Source organism: Grus americana, chromosome 15 (assembly GCF_028858705.1).
Source record: "Grus americana isolate bGruAme1 chromosome 15, bGruAme1.mat, whole genome shotgun sequence".
Classification (NCBI taxonomy): Eukaryota; Metazoa; Chordata; class Aves; order Gruiformes; family Gruidae; genus Grus; species Grus americana.
The window spans coordinates 9,305,879-9,311,925 of NC_072866.1; positions in this window are offsets into that span (position 1 = coordinate 9,305,879).

Consider the following 6,047-nt stretch of genomic DNA (forward strand, 5'->3'; position numbering starts at 1 on the left):
TTAAATTAAATTCCACGGGGATTTATCCAGCAAAGGCTCTGAACAAGTTTTAGACAGCATCCCCCACCCCCACACCTCTCACTTCACAGCATCTTAAATTAATGCAGTGCAGAAAGGCCAGGACTGTACCAGGACAAAGGGATGGCCAAGAGAGGAGCTTTTGGGGCTCCCAAATGGAGGGAAAGGTCCCGACTTCCCACCATGAGCACAGGGCATCAACAGCCATACCCAGGGGAGAGAGAAAAGCAGTTTCTCTGCTGACATAAAACTATGGCACAGGCTGTTTTGATGGGATGATGGATTATTCCCACCATTTCAGTATATTTTCTTCCTGATTTACCCTACTTGGATAGGAAGATAATCCACACTACCTGAGAGCCAAGCCAGTTCCTTGTCTCAAAGGTCCTCCAACCCACATGGATCAGCCAGGGCTCAGCTCCCTTGATGTTCTTCCTCTGCACACAGAGAAGGTGAAAGGATTTCCAAGGGGAACAACTTGCCTTTCTTCTCCTTATAATGCCTCCTGCCAGGAGCATGCAAGGGAGCTATCAGCACAGGTGATCTGTGGATGTCAAGCTCATTAAAATCATAAGAGTTTGACTAATTTGCACCAGGTGGGCATCAGGCCCTTGGTTTTCACTCCAGTTTTGATTAGCCACCACTGACCTGAGGGATGGCTAACAGAGTAGAGACCCAGGCTGAGCCTGCTGGCATCCCGTGGCAGTTGTCTCTGTATCTATTTTCCTTTTTAAAAAAAAAAACCTCAGAACTCTTCTTACACCGGTGGAAAAATCATACATGGCTGGGAAACAAACAGCAAAGGATCCGAGTCTCATCCTCTCTGCTGCGTTTTAATGTCATCCCAAAGGAAGCAGCGCTGCCTTGGCCACTTGCAGCAAAGGAAAGAAAACTCGCCGAGTTTATTGGCTACTTTTATTGGCTTGTCTGTGCCACGTTTCGCAGGCAGCTGTGCCAAGAAAACACCGCGGCTTTCCAGAGACGAGGCCTCGGAGAGGCAGAGGTAAGCCCAGGAGAAGAGTGAAAAGCTGGAAAGAGGAACCTTGTAAATTTGGTACCAGCAAGGATGGAGGGGTGCCAAAGCTGACCGAAATCTGCCATGAAACGAATCAGATCGCAGCCTTCCCTTCCCTGCGCAGAAGTCACGACGCCCACAGCTGGGAGAGCGGCCAGTGTTATTTTTGGGCAAGATTTATGCAAGTTCCAAGCAGAGTCTCAGCAAAAAGGAAGCGAGGGGGAGAGATGGAGGTTTCTTTTTAACAGAGATGTTGGGAGGACATGGGAGTCATGAGCAAAGAGTTAGAGCACCTACTCTTGGGGGTGAATACCTCTGGGCTGGACAGACCAGGGACAGACCAAACACGACTGTCCCCCAGTAGCTCCTGAGCTGCAGTGACAAATCTGAGGAACAGCTAAACCAGGCTCCCCACCAGACATGTCCCAAGGTCCTGCCCCAGGTCCCACTGCACGTGCTGGGTGCAGGATCACAAGACCATGGTCCTAAACTGCAAATATAATTTAGCTGAGCGGAGGAAGAGGCAGGATTGCTTTGGCCACTTCCTAAAAGGCCCATCTCTACGGCCCTGCTGTGGGATGGGGGAGAGCAAGGGGCACAGGGAAGCACAGGACCTTTAACTCCATTTTCATTTGGGAGGGAGGTGTTGACATTTTAAATGCCATGAATGATAGAAAATTGGCAGTATCTTGGATTCATGAAGTCACTGAAAAGCAAAAAAACAAACCCCTTTTTCGATGCCTGTGGTAACAATCCAGTATTGGGTTATAAGTGACTCAAGCAAGGACCGTGCGATGGCAGGGCACGCTCGGAGCCGGGAAGCGTGCCCGCGGGCCAGCACGCTCGGCAGGGTGTTTCACAAGGATCAGCTGGACGCCATCCTACCCTCGCGCTGCTGGTGAAGTCATCGTGGCTTTGTGCCTCCCTCCTTGTCCCGCTCCCGAGAGGATGGGGTAGAGCAGCTGTAGCTTAGCGCATCAGGCAGAAAATCATTGTCTTCTTGCCTGCGGCCTCTCTGGAGCCCTGATATCGCAGGCATTCAGAGAGGTTTGCTCTGCCCGGGCTGAGCTCGTCACCTCTTGCCTTGTGCCAAGTACGCACAGAGTCGAGCAGAGGAGCCGAGTCGAGAGTGGTTCCTCACTGGAGGATTTTGCTCGTGGATGAACGTGTGCAAGCGGGTTCTTCTGGCTGCCAATCACCCCCACGTAGGAAAACCAGAGGTACCACAGCTCTGGTGTGCACTGTGAAGATGGGATGTCTTATGATAAGAAGAAAGCACTTTCTTTTTACTCTCTGGTTGTTCCCGGTGTTTTGCATTTATTAGGCACATCACCTCTTAAAAAGAGGAGTGCACTAGCTGCTGCTCCCTGGAAATCATTACTGGAGTCCGTGTGGGTATGCATACCTCTGCATCCAGGTGGCCCTGCACTTCAAAACTGCCTCATGCAGAGGCTCAGTTACTCTGAAACTTATGGATGCTTATGGAAAGAGACCAACAGTTTTTGAAGCAGGCTCTGTCCACTGATCCTAACACCTGGACCATCAAGGATGGCAGCCCAGCATGGTGTAGGTTCACTAACATCAATAAGCTGTGGCTGCTGTTGACCCTGTTGTTGCAGCGCTGGACCCAAAGGCCCTGTGTACCCCATGCATCCCATTCATCATCATCTTGGGCCCACCCACACAACGCCATGGCTAGAAGACCCCAAAGAAATGCAGTCCCTACATGGGGAGGTTCTGGGAGCCGCAGGAGACTGGTGGTCCCTCCTGGGAGCAGGACGTAAGAGTCACAGGAAAAGTCCCAAGAAATTCAAACCCTGGGGATTATGGTGGGATCTGTATGTTGTTTTGCCAATATACCCTAATTTTCTCTTTCTCTGGCACACTCAGATAAGCCTCAAGACATTACACTGAAAGAAACAGCCAGCTCAAAGCACACGTGTGGCCTTATCTTCTCCCTGCATTCATTTGAATAAATCTGTTCCAAAGGTACTTTACATAAACACGTTGAAGGACAAACCCTGGCTCACCTCTGGGGAGTTTATGTTATCTATGAAGTCTATAGGAAGCTTTTAACTGACTCACAAGGGCACCGGGGCTGCCCTTAGGAAAAGGCACTGAAAGTCAAAACCCCAGGATGCTGTTCCACTCGCACTCTACCAAACCATCCCTCCTCCTGTGCTCAGTTTTTCTATTCATAAAACTCGAGTAATTAATACTGAGTAACTGCTGAGGGATTTTACAAGTCTCGGTGAAAGATCTGTTATTTACTGAATGGGGAAGTTTAACTTGGAGAACATCACGTGAAAGCCGTTGTGAGTGCAAAGCTTTAAGAACGTTTTTATCAAATTGAAACTAAATGGTTTGTGGCAATAACGAAGTTATCTTCGGGAAAAAACACCAAATTGAAGTTATTCCTAGGTTATTAGCCAGAGCAGATATATTGTTTTAGTACGGAGATGTGTATGAACAAAGACCAAAACCCAACCACTTATCCATATATCAGTAAGAACAAATATCTTTGGTAGGGAACTTGTTATGGAATTTTGGAAAGAAAACCATTTTGAGGAAAACCATCCCAAAAATGTACTTCTATTTTTTTTTCTTTCATCCAAAATAAGGTTCTGATTTTTACCAACAACAATAATGTTAAAAAAGATCTGGATTAACTCGAAAGCTATTTCACTTTCACTCCATTTCTTTTGCCCCTCCACAGGGAAATCCTCAGTGCACAGTTTCCAAATGTTAATGAACAACAGTCCTTTCTCTGTACCTTTTAGGGCCTGATTCACCATGATCATCCATAAATATTACTTTAAAAACTTTCCTGAGGAACTCCCAGGGGCCGTGAGAGCAGCCGATGTCAGGAAATGTCAGATATTTCTCCCTCTCCTCCCTGAGATGCTGGTAGCGTGGTTGGAAAAGAACAGATGCGTTAAATGCTCGGAGATTTACAGCACCCCCCACACACGGGAACCATAAAACGACAATTTGTTCAATTTCAAAAGCAGACCTCTGCCCGATGCAGGACCTTTCATCACTGTTTATAAAGCTGGGCTTAAAAAGCCCGGGATCTTTTATGATAAAATGGACACAAAGTTCATTTTTCAACCATTGCAATGCTGAAAAAATGGAGATGTGTGCAGGCGGAGGGGGAAGGAGGCAGCCCATCGCCGGCCAGATCCCACCCTGGGCTTGCTCCTGTCTCTCTTTGGCATGGAGGTATCCCAGAGTGGGCAGGTTCAAGGTAACGGAGCCAGGAAGGGTTTAGCAGATTGAATGCCACACAAGGTCTGCTCCCAGATTCTCTGTGTGAACCTCAGGTGACCACTGATGGAGACCTCATACCTGTTCCAGACCTCCAGCGGGCACTGGGAGGATAAAAATCCACTCACAACCAAGAAATGGTTTGGTGTCAGAACATGGACAGCATCAGTCTGGTCTATCAAAACCTGGCCTTGACAAAGGTGTTTGCACAAACACCTGAAGACCAAAATCACCATCTTGGCTCTTGTTCTTGACCTTGTTCCCCCATCACCTCTGCATCTGAGATCAGCCTTCGGGCAGCCAGCCACCTCTTTCAAGAGCCTAACACATCACCAGCCACAGAGCAAAAGGAGATTTTGGCATTGGACTCAGGTGGTTTCTTCACCTCCACAGAGCCCACAAGTGTTTAATTTTGGCCTCAGACTCAAGGTGGCCCCAAACCGAAGCACTGGATCACCCCACCTCTCTACCATGGATCTGTGATCTCCACAGTGTTGATTTGGCTCCAAATGCTGGGCTGGGTCCTCCTCTGGCATCCCAGCCCTGGAAACCAAGCAAGGAGTGAAGCAACATTACCCACGTAAGGGATGAATAAGAGCAGAGTTCTGCATTTATTGCTTAAGTAGTTTGAAGTGATTGTAGTGCAGGCAGATTTATTTCTTATATACAGTAGTGGACTTATTAAACTTCCAAAGGAGCTCTTTAAGCTGTCATTTGGGGTTTAATTGCCGAATATAACTACCTGCTTCTAAAAGGCTGCCGTGAAACGGCCCTCTTTCCATGCAGCATCTTCTTCTGCTCAGAAGGAGAAGATCCCCCAAAGCACAAAGGGTTAAAGCTTTGGCCTGCCTAATCCAGTCCACCCCCTCCTCCCCCAGTTTGCAAATAGTAGAAAGGAAAGGATTAGAGAGGAGAGATTTATGGACTAGCCCATCACAGAGCCTCAGTTCGCACTTTGATGATGGGGGAACAGCCCCGCTCTAACAAAGGGGCTGTAAAGCATGCCCACCAGTAAACTATCTATTGGGGGGAGCCAAATCCCTCCTTGGATTATTAAGGGCTCTGCGAGTCCTTGGAAAGAAAGGCTGCACCTTTTTTATTGCTGCATTATTAATAAAGAGCTGGTGAAATACTTACTGCTGCTCCGTAAATCTTCCAAGGGCAGGAGTAGGTTGCACAGACATTTGGGCTGGAAGGAAACGGAGGGGCCATGGGGCTTGACCTACATCCCCCATCCTGACCGTGGCGAGTGTCTCTGAAGCAGGGACGTGGCAGGAGCCCAGCTCTGCTCCCAGTCTACTGCGGTGTGCACACGCCTCCGGAGAGAGGAGGTCTGTGCCATGAAGTCCCCTGAGATGTCCTCTGGCTGCTCCATCCCCAAGGCGCTGCAGCAGAAGCTGTGCAGGGAGAGCCTTGACTCACAGCTGGGACTGAGTGGGATGGCCTCACAACCCAAGGGCTGGGGAGCAACAGGGGCTGCGGGGTCGGATTCTGGACCTTGCCAAGGTCCCACAAGAAACCAATACTGTAATTCATAGCTATAACTTCCATCGAACCCCGTGCAACACTTCTTTGAACACCTTCAGATGTAGTAACTCCTTAGGCTCGCTATAGCTCACCCAACAAGGAAGGACCAAATGACGTTGTAGAACACCTTTTCACCCTTCCATAGTTTTTTTTTTTAGTGGAGGGACAAATTAATGGAAAAACGGAAGTACTGCATAAAAAAAGTCTGCTGGCACTACCC